This window comes from Danio aesculapii, chromosome 5, assembly GCF_903798145.1.
Source record: "Danio aesculapii chromosome 5, fDanAes4.1, whole genome shotgun sequence".
Classification (NCBI taxonomy): domain Eukaryota; kingdom Metazoa; phylum Chordata; class Actinopteri; order Cypriniformes; family Danionidae; genus Danio; species Danio aesculapii.
In genome coordinates this window covers 60,472,588-60,486,920 of record NC_079439.1, presented here as the reverse complement: position 1 = coordinate 60,486,920, position 14,333 = coordinate 60,472,588, and positions in this window count along the sequence as shown.

Below are 14,333 nucleotides of genomic sequence, written 5' to 3'. Positions count from 1 at the left end.
AAACATGTATACACTCTCACAGTCACACACACTCACACACTTTAGTCCAGGGGTCACCAAACTTGTTCCTGGAGGGCCGATGTCCTGCAGATTTTAGCTCCAACCCTAATCAAACACACCTGAACAAGCTAATCAAAGTCTTACTATGTATATTTGAAACACCCAGGCAGCTGTGTTGAGGCAAGTTGAAGCTAAACCCTGCAGGGACACCGGCCCTACTGGACCGAGATTGGTGACCCCTGCTTTAGTTCATCCAATTCATTAATAGCGCATGTGTTTGGACTGTGGGGGAAGCCGGGGCATCCGCAGCAAACCCACGCAAACACGGGAAGAACATGCAAACTGCACACAGAAATGCCAACTGACCCAGCTAGGACTCGAATCAGCGAACGTCTTGCTGTGAGTAACCACTGAGCCACCGTGCCACCCCTCAGAAACAATAATAAAGCATAGAATGTGAATGAGAGGAACCACTAAACACCAAGCAGCACAGATACTATTGCAGTCGGGACAATATTGGAAAAATTTAACATTGTGATTTTTTTTATTCTGCGATATTTATTGCGATACGAATAAAATCTCACTAAATGAGTCCAATAAGTATTTGGAAAGAATTGATCACTTTAGATGGATTGGGATGATTCTGTATAGGAGTGCATAAAGTATAATAAAATCTACAAGTATAGAGAAATTCAATAAGAAAAAATAAAAATGAAGTAAGCAGCATTTTACTGTTTTTCGAGGAGTCAAACAGTATTCAGATATACAGTAATTAAACAATCAAATGTAAAATAATGCTGCATAGTCTTTGTTTCATAAACATTAAACGTTTTTAATTTTTCAAAGTTAACATTTCTTATGCCTGAATGCTTTTTTTAAAACCCTCACACAGTCACAGGCCTCAAAAAACACTTGCGAAATAATAAATTATAATCCAGACTCAACATTGCATTTACTCGCGATGTGACTATTGCGAATGATCACATTGCGATATCGATGCTGAAACGATATATTGTGCAGCTCTATATTGCAGCAAACATTATTATGAGCCTCAATATTCATCTTGAAGTCCCGGTTTCCAAACAAACACCCCAGCACAGAAAACTCCACAAACCCAACAACAGTCAAAATATAGAAAATTGCATCATAATCATGAAGTGCAGTGGTGTAGTCGGGGCTATACGCACGTATACTCAGCATGCCTACTTTTTTTCACTAGCTGTTTGGGTATTACAAATCTGAGGATCAATAATTGCGTATACCCTCGGTATACTCACTTGTTTTGCTGATTAGACTTGCCTAATTTACGTGTATTCACATCTCTTAACTAAATACCAAATGTTTTTTTTAACTCTCATCTTAATTGGTTGTAATTGGTGCATTTTTGTTTATATTTTGCACCATTCCCCGCCCCCTGTCGACCTCAGCAGCTGTGAGAAAATTTCGTGAGTTTTTCAAAGTCAACTGAATGATGTCTCGCTGAAACGTTCAGGTAAAATGATAAAACAGCATGGGCGGGTTGGGTGGGTAACAGTACACCACTTTTTTTTTTTTAGGACTACACCACTGATGAAGTGTGAAACAAACTTAAAGGTTTGAAGTAAAGCCAATGACAAATAATAAAAACAAACTATTAAGGAAAGGTGTCCTGATTCCCAGGTGTTCACATATTATTTTCAACACATGTAAACTGAAATGAATCTTTTCATCATTGTGATTATATGGATTAGGGCTGTGCAGTTTGGGGAAAATATCTAATTGCAATTTTTTTTTGACAGATATTGCGATAGCGATTTGATTTACGATTCATTCAAGCTTAAAGCTGATTTTAATTTAATTCAAGCTTCATCTTAGTAATCTGATGGCTGTGTCAACAATTCTGTGACAGCTCTTAAAAAAATGACCTGTTTTTGTTTGGTGCCTGTGACTTTGAAACCAAAATATTCCCATATTACAAATGCTGTTTTTCATTGTAATTAATTAGTCTGATAATGCTTCTGAAGCAACAGACGCCATAATCCCACTTGTCAGCGCTTTACTGCTTGTTTTCTTTTTCTTATTGAGGGTGTAGTTCATTACGCAACTCTAACTGGGCAGAATGAAAGTGTGCTCAATCAGTTAGCTAGTTATAAAGCCCTGGTCAGATCAAATGATTTCGGCATGATTTCCTTGACGTAGGGTGTCGTGGGAAGTCGTAAACGACAAATGGGCGTCGTGACACAAGAGTCAAGATTTTTTATATCCTGAAGCATAGCGGACTGGTTTGAAGATGTTATTTATTATTTGTTTATATATATATTTTATATTGCAGCCTCTTGCAATTAACTAATCGTAACGTTACAAATTGTGATTGTGATTCCATTTCGATAAATCGCACAGCCCTAATATGGATTATGGTACGATGATCCTCAGCAGTTGGTTGTTTAATGAATTCTTCTAACAATGCCCAAGAGAGCATTATACAGTTCAATTATCAATTCATATGTAATTACACACACAGCACTGTGACATGAGCACTTGATAGTAACAGTGTTTTCAGTGTCTCCAAGCAGTGCTGTTCATTACAAATTCTGCTCAACACAAACTCTGATTGTGCTATAAAGTTTGAGTCTCATATAATGTGCCATTGAACATTATAATATAACAAGTTTGTAATGACAATGGTCTCTAAATGTCAATAAAAGAGACATATTTTCAGCAAATGTAAACTCTCTATGCTTCATTTATGGAAGACAAATATTTGTAGGATTATAATTAAATGTCATGTATACTATTTTAATGTGGTCATGTCAATGGCTTATGAACATTTCCTGCTTGTTATCAAACTATTTCATAACTGTAACAAGAGGCAATTCAATCATAACTTCATGTTAAAACAGCTATCATAACATTATTTATCAATATTAGGCTGTTTTTGAATTCTCGGAAGCTTTAGAAATTAAAAATGTTAACAGGAAATACGTTGGGACTAGGGCTGGGCGATATGGGAAAAATGCAATCTCGATTAATTATTTTCCATTCTAAACGATATTGATATTTTTTTCGATATCAGTTAGTAATGCTTCTAGATTCAAAAAAGTATCCCAACAATGATTGGAGCCACATAAAATTTGAGGATCCATTAAATAGCTAAACCTATTTTTGGTGGCCAGTGATTTTTGGCAGCCCAAAATTCAGTGTATCTCTAATATCAACACACTTCTAGATTCCCATTGTTGCACATTTCTGCTGTGTGATTGGCTCTTAGAACAATATGGAGTAAAAAAGTCCAAAGTATGGATAAAATCGTTATCGATATTTATTGACGGAACACCATTGTCAGTATCGATAAAAAAAGATTCGGTAGTTTTGGTACGAATGCTATAGTTTTTTTCAAATGTGGCTGCTAAGCGTGCACCTTGGAAGCAGTGCCAGCCAATAAGCTTAGGGTGAAAGTTTGTCATTTCCAATGGAGGCGCGCGACTTGCCGTACCTAGTTGAAAACATCTGATCTTTTCCGAAAGCCGCGAGTGCACCGCAATTCGTGACCAAGTAGAAGTGACCAATCTGCTTCACACTTTGTAAGGAATATACTCATTTCAGTAATAACGGCGGACTAATTACCTCAGACAAACACTGCAGTGCTTTTTACTTTCCACATGCACAAGCTGGTCACTTCAGGTCAGAATAACAACACATGCGAAAATGAGTGCCGTATAGCAGCAGTGAGAAGACTGTAAATAAAAAAGGATGTAAGGATGTTGTCATGGATTGGTCAGGCTCTCACGACCCCCACTCACGAAGATCACCATCACCTGACTTCTAATGAGCACACAGCTGCATCACATTCACGAGCACCAGATAAAAGCACAGCACTCCAGTCGCTCATTGTCCGGGCTCGTCTCGACGAAAGCGGACAACTGAGCGACCACTCAGCGTAGTCATCCTCAGCTAAAACAAACGATTTACTTACCTGTTCTCTTTGTATTCCTCCTAGTCTTCCTGGTCCTCCCGAATCGTCCTGTCTTCCAGTCCTTCCAAGTCTGTGTCATCCTCTGTCAGCTGTATCTGGTGTGTGCTGTCCATCCTCGTGTATTCCTGTTACCCAGCCACGGAGGAAAAGACCCCAACATCATTCCTGATCCTCCTGGCTATCCTTCATGTGCTCCTTGTTGTCATTTAATAAACACCCTAACGTTTCCTTACCTCTGTCTCCTGTCCGCTTCATAACAGAAGCCCGGACCCATAACGACGACAACATGAGCACCCCCGATCACCTTCAAGAGCTGGTGGACCAGTTGAAGCGGATTCTACAGCCACCAGCTCCACTTTCCAACGCACCACCAGCACCGAGCACTTCCGCCTCCACAGTTTCTTCTTCGGCCCTTCCTTCCAGTCCCATGGCCCGACCAGCGCCCTACTCAGGCGGAGCGGGGGAGTGCAATGGTTTTCTGTTACAATGTTCCCTCATATTCGAAATGCAACCTTCTCTATATCCCACAGATAAGTCGAAGATCGCCTACATCGTATCTCTACTCTCTGGACCTGCACTTAAATGGGCTGAGACGATCTGGAACCAAGCCGGGCCGGTCATGAATTCCATCACTACCTTCACGGAGTATTTCAAAGAGGTGTTTGGACGTTCTGATGGGGAAGTAGCCGCTGGAGAGCAGCTGTATCATCTAAAGCAAGGTACTCTATCTACACAGGAATATGCTCTCCGGTTTCGCACTCTAGCAGCTGCAAGTGGATGGAATGAGAGATCGTTGTTGACCACGTACCGGCTCGGCTTGGAACCCACTCTCCGAATCCAACTGGCCACATTAGATGATACAATGGGTCTGGAGAGATTCATCCAACATTCTCTCCGATGTTCCGATCGTCTCCGTTCCTATCAACAGGACACCATCACCCCCTCGTCTGCACTCCTCCAATCGCCTGAGTCAACAGCCTCTCCAGAACCAGAACCCATGATAATAGAGTCTGGAAGACTGACATCAGCGGAACGACAGAGGAGGCTGACCCGGGGTCTGTGTCTATACTGCGGTGTCAGTGGACACACCCGTATGGAGTGTCCCCTTCGTCCCATTCGGACTTCAGTGAGTGTATTCAGTACGAATATTGAACAATGTAAACCACTTACTACCACCGTACAAATAACTACTGCCTCTATTTCTCTCCTTGTCACAGCCCTCATCGACTCCGGGTCAGCAGGGAACTTCATCTCCCAATCCCTCTGTCGTCAACTCCACCTCCGTACTGAGGCGTCCTCGCATATATACCAGATACAACCGATAACCCAGTGCACTCGATCTTCGACCCGTATCCATCGACAATGCGAAGACATCCTTCTTCAAGTGGGGTTGTTACATCAAGAGAGGATTCAATTTCTGGTTCTGGAGGGTGCAAATATGGACATCATTCTAGGGCGCCCGTGGCTGGTGAAGCACGATCCCATCATCTCTTGGGGCACAGGAGAGATAAAGAAATGGGGATCTGGATGTACACCTGCCTGTTTTCCAAATCTCCCTCTTCAAGGTCGGAACCCCATTTCTTTGTTTGCAACATCGGTCGAGAGCCCTCCTGAGAAGCAGTCTATCCACATTCCTAAGGAGTACAGCTCCTTTCATGATGTCTTCTGCCCCAAGAGAGCTTCCCAGCTACCGCCGCATCGGCCATGGGACTGCGCGATCGACCTAGTTCCAGATGCCCAGTTGCCAAGAGGTAGGATCTACCCGCTCTCGCTTCCAGAGAATCAGGCAATGGAAGATTACATAAGGGAGGCTCTGAGTCAGGGGTACATACGTCACTCAAAATCACCAGCCGCCTCAAGCTTCTTCTTTGTGGCCAAGAAGGACGGAGGGCTGCGTCCATGCATCGACTACAGGGTCCTAAATAACGGTACAGTAAAATACCGATATCCCCTTCCTCTGGTACCAGCCGCTTTGGAACAGCTCCGAGAAGCTAAAGTCTTCACTAAATTGGACCTCCGCAGCGCGTATAATCTGATAAGAATACGTGAGGGGGACCAATGGAAGACAGCATTCGTGACCCCTACTGGCCACTATGAATATGAGGTCATGCCTTACGGTCTGGTCAACGCCCCCTCCGTATTCCAAAACTTCATTCATGAAGTCCTCCGGGAGTTTCTTCACCACTGTGTAATAGTGTACATAGATGACATCCTCATTTACTCCCGGAGTGAGGCCGAACATCGCCAACACGTTGCGGAGGTCCTACACACATTGAGAGAACATCACCTCTACCTCAAAGCGGAGAAATGCTCATTCCACCAGAAGTCGATTCATTTCTTGGGATACATCATTGACCAAACCGGTATACGTATGGATGGGAAGAAAATTGAGGCTGTTCTATCCTGGTCAGAACCCACTTCCATTAAGGAGCTCCAGAGGTTTCTTGGGTTTGCTAACTTTTATAGACGGTTTATCAAGGACTACAGCAGGATTACATCACCTCTCACTAATCTCCTCAAGGGTAAACCCAAAGGACTGGAGTGGACCAAAGAAGCAGCCGCAGCCTTCCGCCTTCTTAAGAAGGAGTTCACAAGGGCCCCACTCCTGACTCATCCTGACCCAAATCTTCCTTTCGTGGTGGAAGTGGACGCATCCACCACCGGCGTCGGGGCAGTATTATCTCAACATCATGATACACCGCCCCGACTGCATCCCTGTGCCTATTTCTCTCGGAAGTTGAGCCCGGCGGAGCAGAATTACAGCATAGGAGACAGGGAGCTTCTAGCAATCAAGCTAGCCTTGGAGGAGTGGCGTCACTGGTTGGAGGGAGCCAAACATCCGTTCCAGGTGATCACAGATCACAAAAACCTCCAATACATCAAAGAGGCCAAGAGACTATGTCCACGTCAAGCCAGATGGTCACTTTTCTTCTCACGTTTTGATTTCTCCATTTCCTATCGTCCAGGACCCAAGAATCTAAGAGCAGACGCTCTCTCTCGTTTACACGAGCATCACGATCATGAAGAACTCCCAACGAAGATTCTTCCCGAACACATCTCCATTTGTCCGATCACCTGGAACGCTCCTCCAGTCGTTGCCACTCCGGAAGCCCCTGCTCCGCCGGGATGCCCTCCTCATCGGCAGTTCATACCACCTGAACACCGGGTAGATCTGATCCACTCCTTACATACCTCGCTAGGCACTGGACATCCAGGGATCAACAATACTCTCTCGCTAGTATCCCAACGATTCTGGTGGCCAAACATGGCAAGGGATGTGAGGCAATATGTTCAGGGCTGTAAGGACTGTGCCCAATCCAAGAGCCCACGTCATCTACCCGCTGGAAAGCTCCATCCCTTGCCGATTCCGAACCGTCCCTGGTCACACCTAGGAGTGGACTTTATCACTGACCTCCCTTCGTCAGAAGGTAATACCTGTATTCTAGTCATAGTAGATAGATTCTCAAAGTTTGTCAAACTAATCCCTCTGAAAGGTCTTCCCACAGCCTTTGAAACTGCCGACAATATCTTTAATCAAGTCTTCAGGTCATTTGGTATTCCAGAAGATATTGTGTCGGACAGAGGTCCACAGTTCATCTCACGTCTATGGAAAGCCTTCTTCAAGCTCCTAGGTGTGGCCGTCAGCCTCTCTTCTGGATATCATCCCCAAACCAACGGGCAGACAGAGAGGAAGATTCAGGAGGTGGGACGGTTCCTGAGGACCTTCTGCAGTGGTCACCAGAACTCCTGGAGCCAGTATTTGGGCTGGGCAGAATATGCCCAAAATTCACTGCGGCAACCCTCCACCGGACTCACGCCATTCCAGTGCGTCCTGGGCTTCCAACCACCGCTCTTTCCCTGGGATGGCGAACCATCTGATGTCCCCGCAGTGGATCACTGGTTCCGGGAGAGCGAGAGAGTCTGGGACGAGGCTCATCAACATCTGCAGAGGGCAGTCCGTCGAAGCAAGGTAACCGCCGATAGGAGAAGGTCTGAAGAACCCAGATACACACCCGGACAAAAGGTGTGGCTATCCACCCGGGACATACGCATGCGACTGCCCTCTCGCAAGTTAAGTCCCCGATTTGTTGGTCCCTTCACCATCGTGGAACAGGTTAACCCCGTCACCTACAAACTACAATTACCCTCTCACTACCGTATTCACCCTACATTCCACGTATCACTCCTGAAACCCTATCACGATCCTGTTCTTCCCTCCACAGAGCCTGACCACGAAGAGGAACCCCCTCCTCCACTGCTCCTAGAAGAAGGAGCCGTCTACGCAGTGAAGGAGATCTTGCGTTCCCGACGTCGTGGTGGCCAGTTGGAGTACCTGGTGGACTGGGAAGGGTACGGCCCCGAAGAAAGGACATGGGTTCCCAGAGCTGATATTCTCGATCCTAGTCTCATGGTGGAGTTTCATGAGAGCCACCCTGAGTTCCCAGCGCCTAGAGGCAGAGGGAGACCACCACGGCGTCGGAGGTGTCGGCCCTCAGGAGCGGGCCCTGGGGAGGGGGGTACTGTCATGGATTGGTCAGGCTCTCACGACCCCCACTCACGAAGATCACCATCACCTGACTTCTAATGAGCACACAGCTGCATCACATTCACGAGCACCAGATAAAAGCACAGCACTCCAGTCGCTCATTGTCCGGGCTCGTCTCGACGAAAGCGGACAACTGAGCGACCACTCAGCGTAGTCATCCTCAGCTAAAACAAACGATTTACTTACCTGTTCTCTTTGTATTCCTCCTAGTCTTCCTGGTCCTCCCGAATCGTCCTGTCTTCCAGTCCTTCCAAGTCTGTGTCATCCTCTGTCAGCTGTATCTGGTGTGTGCTGTCCATCCTCGTGTATTCCTGTTACCCAGCCACGGAGGAAAAGACCCCAACATCATTCCTGATCCTCCTGGCTATCCTTCATGTGCTCCTTGTTGTCATTTAATAAACACCCTAACGTTTCCTTACCTCTGTCTCCTGTCCGCTTCATAACAGATGTCGCCAGAGTGGCTTTTTGGTTTCTTTTCTTGTGCATCCCAGTCACTAGCTCACTATCTGTAAGATTTTTTAGCATGGGGGTAATATAGTCAGTCAACTTCACTATTTGTAATGTTGCAGTACGCATATGAATAATAATAGTTTGTTCCTTTACTTGAAAGCTCAGACTTGATGATCATAATTTACGTTGTTGACAGAGTTTAAGGTTGACTGTATCATTATTATTCACACCTTAAAGTTTGCTTTGATTGTTCAGTATTTACGCTTTGTGACATTTTATTTATCAATGTTAATGTTTATGAGTTTAAGAGTCTCTATAACACTTATGTTTTTTTATTATAAAGAGATGAGATCTTTTGTTTAAATATTTTTGTTTTTGCCTGAGAATTGTTGGTAAATTAAAGTGGTTAAATAACAAAAAAAATCCTAATATTCCTGAACGCATTGTTAAAAAATATTCAATAAATATTGATATTGGTGAATATGAAACATGATATTTGCAATATCGCCCAGTCCTAGTCCAAAGCTTATTGTTATCGACATAAAATTTATCACGATTTGATGTTATATCATGTAATATCGGCCCTAACATAGTTTTTGTTTACATCCCTTAAAATGGTCCATAAATATAATTATTAAGTACAATATAATTAGTATATATTCTAGCAGTTATGATAAAATTCAAAAATATTTAGTCATTTAGAGGTTGAATTTTGACAAAATTTGGAAAAATCCTTTTAGAGATTTAATTATTTACAATGTAATCTGTAAACAGGAATGCATAGCCATCTAAAAACTGCACTTGAACATTGTTTTTGCCAACAGAATTAAGAATTTGTAGTCAAAAAAGAATGAAATCACCAGCAGATGGCAGCACAGAGCACTTTTTTGGAGTACTTAAATTAGTGGTTTAAACCTGCAAACCATAACTCACGAAATATTCAGAAAGATTATCCTTTCCTTGTTGTATCTGGCTGTTGAGGCTGTATTACCAAGTCGCAATACAACAGTATGATGTTACAGAACTAGGCACATTTGTAGGTTTGTTCAGAATAGCAGTTTCGGTTGCTGCTGCACATTTGTACGTCTCTGATTTCACATGTTGGAAGAAATTCTAGCTTACCACGTCCTTCTGCTGGCAAAATGAGGGCAATCAGACATCATTGTTTCTGTCTATTCTCATGTTTAGCGTGTGTATGCGTCTGTGTTTTTTGTGTCGTTTGTGGGAACTAACCTTGATGGACATTATGCAGATCTCAACTTTCCCATGAACTTTGGATCATTATCTCAAGTGTAGGAAAAGATGACATGCGCAAATCCCATGACACTGTAAACACAGAAAATAATGAGAACCTGTACTCTGTAATAGATGAGCCAGAGGAAGCTGTGCGCAAAGTAATCAGAGACTCTGAAACTCAATCCAGTATCTTGACGTGGCCACAGTCCTCCCAAAATGAAAAATCATCATCATTCACTCTCCTATCACTTGTTCCAAAACTTATATCCTCCTGTTGAACACAAAAGATGGTCATTTGAAGAATGTGTGTTACTAAACAGTTAATCGGCACAATACATCGTTTCAGCATGAACATCGCAATGTCTGTGTCCACAATAGTCACATCACAGGATATGCAATGTTGATGCATTATAGTTGATCGGCACAACAACTGAGAATACATGAAATTTGTGAAGTCATTGCAAAGTATAACCATAAAAGAGTAAATATTTACCATTTGCATGCGTTTTAAAGAGTTTAAAGCTTTCGGGCACAAAAATATACATCATTTGTAGCATTAATGAAGAATGATTTTATTAAATTATTAATACAATGAAGAATATAAAGTGTTATTTTAACATTTCACCATTTAATTTTTGCACCTGAGTAGTGTTTGACTCTCTGGAAATGCCTTGTTGATGGCAGAGTTCAGAGGAGAATGTTCAGACTGGTTTGAGGTGAAAGAAAGGCAACGGTAACTCAAATAATCACTCGTTACAACCGAGGTCTGCAGAAGAGTATTTCTGAATGCACAACACATCTAACCTTAAGAAGGATGGGCTACAGCAGCAGAGGAGCACACCAGGTGCCTCCTGTCAGCTAAGAACAGGAAACTGAGGCTACAATTTGCACAGGCTCACCAAAATTGCACAACAGAAGATTGGAAAAACGTTCCCTGGACTGATGAGTCTCGATTTCAGCTGTGACATTCGGATGGTAGGGTCAGAATTTGGCATCAACAACATGAAAGCATGGATCCATCCTGCCTTGTATCAACAGGTCAGGCTGGCGGTGGTGGTGTAATGGTTTGAGGGATATTTTCTTGGCACACTTTGGGCCTATTAGTACCAATTGAGCATTGTGTTAACGCCACAGCCTACCTGAGTATTGTTGCTGACCATGTCCATCCTTTTTTGACCACAGTTCACCCATCTTCTAATGGCTACTTCCAGCAGGAGCACCATTGGATGTGATAGAACAGGGGATTTGCATCATGGATGTGCATCCGACAAATCTGCAATAGCATGATGCAATCTCTGAGGAGAATTTTCCAGTACCTTGTTGAATCTATCTAATATCTATGGCCTATCTAATACAATGGCCGGTGAGTGTATATCGCTGCAAAATTTGAGATTTTCTAATATCATGCAGGGGTCAATAGCCCTGGAGCTCGAGCAACAAGGCCATAATAATGTTCCATTTTCGTTACAGGCCCCAAAAACACTGCCTTAAGTAGAGTCCGCAAATCAAATGTTCATACAGTGTGAAGAAGAATGTGGAATCACTCACACCACTGCCAGCACACCATCACATCATCGAAAAAAGATCAAGTCACTGTAGAGAATGAAATTATATATCTATACATATACACACAATTGTTTTTTCACGCATTAACTGTAATGTTAGTTGACAGCTTGCCAGAGAACAGAGGGACCAACACACCATGCATAATATCAAAACACAGGATTTTTTTACTGTGACCCTCTGACCGTTGTGAATAATGTAAAATGTTATATACTGTTTATGTATAATAGCTTTTTACTGTGTCCGCAAATTTTTTAACTTTCCCAGATTTGTTCCCGTACTGTTGTGCGTTGAATCTGTAGCTTCAATGTATTTTATAACATCTTCGTTTCGGCAGACGCCATCAATCTGTCATTTAACATTCTCCTTAGCCAAGTTGAGAGCCCTGGGGTGCGTCCAAAATCACCAACTACTTAAATAGGTACTACATTTGAATTCGAAGCTTTCAAACTACGTTCTATACAGTATGAATGGTAGTAGTAGTAGTATGGAACTCAAATGTACTACATCCGCCATTTTCCATTATCACATGACGTACCCACAGCAGTTTCACTCCCATTTATGAATTCTCTCGCAGGGCATCATGGCATAGCATAGCCTCCATCGGATGCATACTTCAGAACCTTGTTGGAAGTAGTAGATCATCCAAGTACCTCTCGCATACTGTTTTTCTAATACTATGAATTTGGATAAACTACTCTGCTCGCATACTGTTTTTAACATACTACATACTATATAGTATGGAAGTATTCGATTTCGGATGCAGCCCTGGTGTCCTTAACTAAATCGTACTGGTGCAACAAAATTTACAGTACTAATTGCGGCTAATGACCGTCAGGGTCCAATGAATAGTGACTAATTCCACACAACAATTCAACAGGGTTTGATAAGGTCCGCAGGAACAGAGAGTTGCTGTAGACTTTTATTTACGTATGATGACATGTTACCACTGAAATAGAATACTGAGTAGTAGGGGTGTTCGGTTCCGGGTTTTTTGGATTTGATTCTCGACTCCTAATTTTGCAGTCAGTGGAATCGACTCCGGAATTGACTCCATTTACATTCACTTAAAATAGCGCAAGGATTAAACATGCGGTCTCATATCGCACTTTACACAATGCTACAGCGTCAATTGCAAAATTGTGCAGTTCTCCTCTGGTCAGACTAAACCAGCAGTAAATCATCTCCAGCCAAAATAAAGTAGTTATCAACCTACACTTTTTACAGCATATTTTAATTGTCTAGTTTTGATAACTTAGAACATTACATTGCAAACTTGGAGACAGAAAGGTAAAACATCAGTTTAATATCTAAATGTTTAATGGAAAGATGAGTAGCAGTCATCACAAAGAATAAAAAGGAAAAAATAAACATTCTAATTGAGCCCAAACAGCGTTTAAAAATTATATACAATAGTCTTAATATCTTCTTAATATAAATGTTTGATAATGTACTTTACAGAGAGAACGAAATAATCTGCGGTTGTTCATTTCTTTATTTTTGGACGCTCCAACCGATCAACAAACAAAATAGCTAGCTTTTACTTTTGATTTAATGACCAATTAAATATTAAAGCCCATACATAAAGCATATTAAACTTAAATAATTCATACATTAACAAACCTAAAATAATTAATAAAAGCAGCATGACAGACTGTGCCTTAAAGCATATCATATTGCTCTCTCTCTCGTAATTGTGATTTTCTTTAAAGTGTACTTTTAAATAGCTTATTACTTTACTTTTAAATATCACTGTTTTGTGCAATTTGTTCATTATTGTAATTTAATAAGGGTGTGTTAATGAGACGGCTGAGTCTACGTCGGAAGAAAAGGAGAGAGTCAGAGCTAGTTTTGGAACATCTAACCTTGCCTATATTTTTATTTATAAATCCTCTTTTGGAAATGAATTTCATTTGGTATATTCTGATGTACTTTTGTAGTTATTAAAATAAACAGAAGAAAAAATTAAAGGTGAAATTAAGTGTTCAGGGCCAAAACAAAACCACGATCACATGTTTTGTCAGATTTTGTTGATCCGAAAATAGTATCCGATCTGCTCTAGATTCACACACATATACAGGCTGTATTTAATTTATAACACAGCAAGCTTGACATCGCAGGCAGATCCAAACCAAAATGCTTTAAAATCAAAATCCAAAAGGTGTACGTGCTTTATATGAATTTGAAAATGAAAGCAAACTTCATCCCGGAGCACTTTTTATAATAGCCTAGAATGTTCGTGGTCGTGAAATTCAAAAGCAAAAGTGTAAATAGTGTGATCACGCATTCAAAGCGGGTGCCTTCGGTGTTCATCATGCTGGAGAATGACCATTATAACTGTAGCATGCAACTGCTTCATTCAGGAGGATTTGAAAAAACAGACTCGACTGTGTAGGCCGATTCCTGTCCTGGAGTCGACTCCCTACTGAGTAGGAGGTGGGTTTATGTTTATAGCAAAATTAATGGTTGGAGGGGCGTGGCTAAGCATATTTTGACCAACTCACCAAACTGATGTCATTAGAAAAGTCTCAGATTTTGATTTTAAATGATTTTAAATGATTAAAAATTTCCAAAACAAACTGTTTT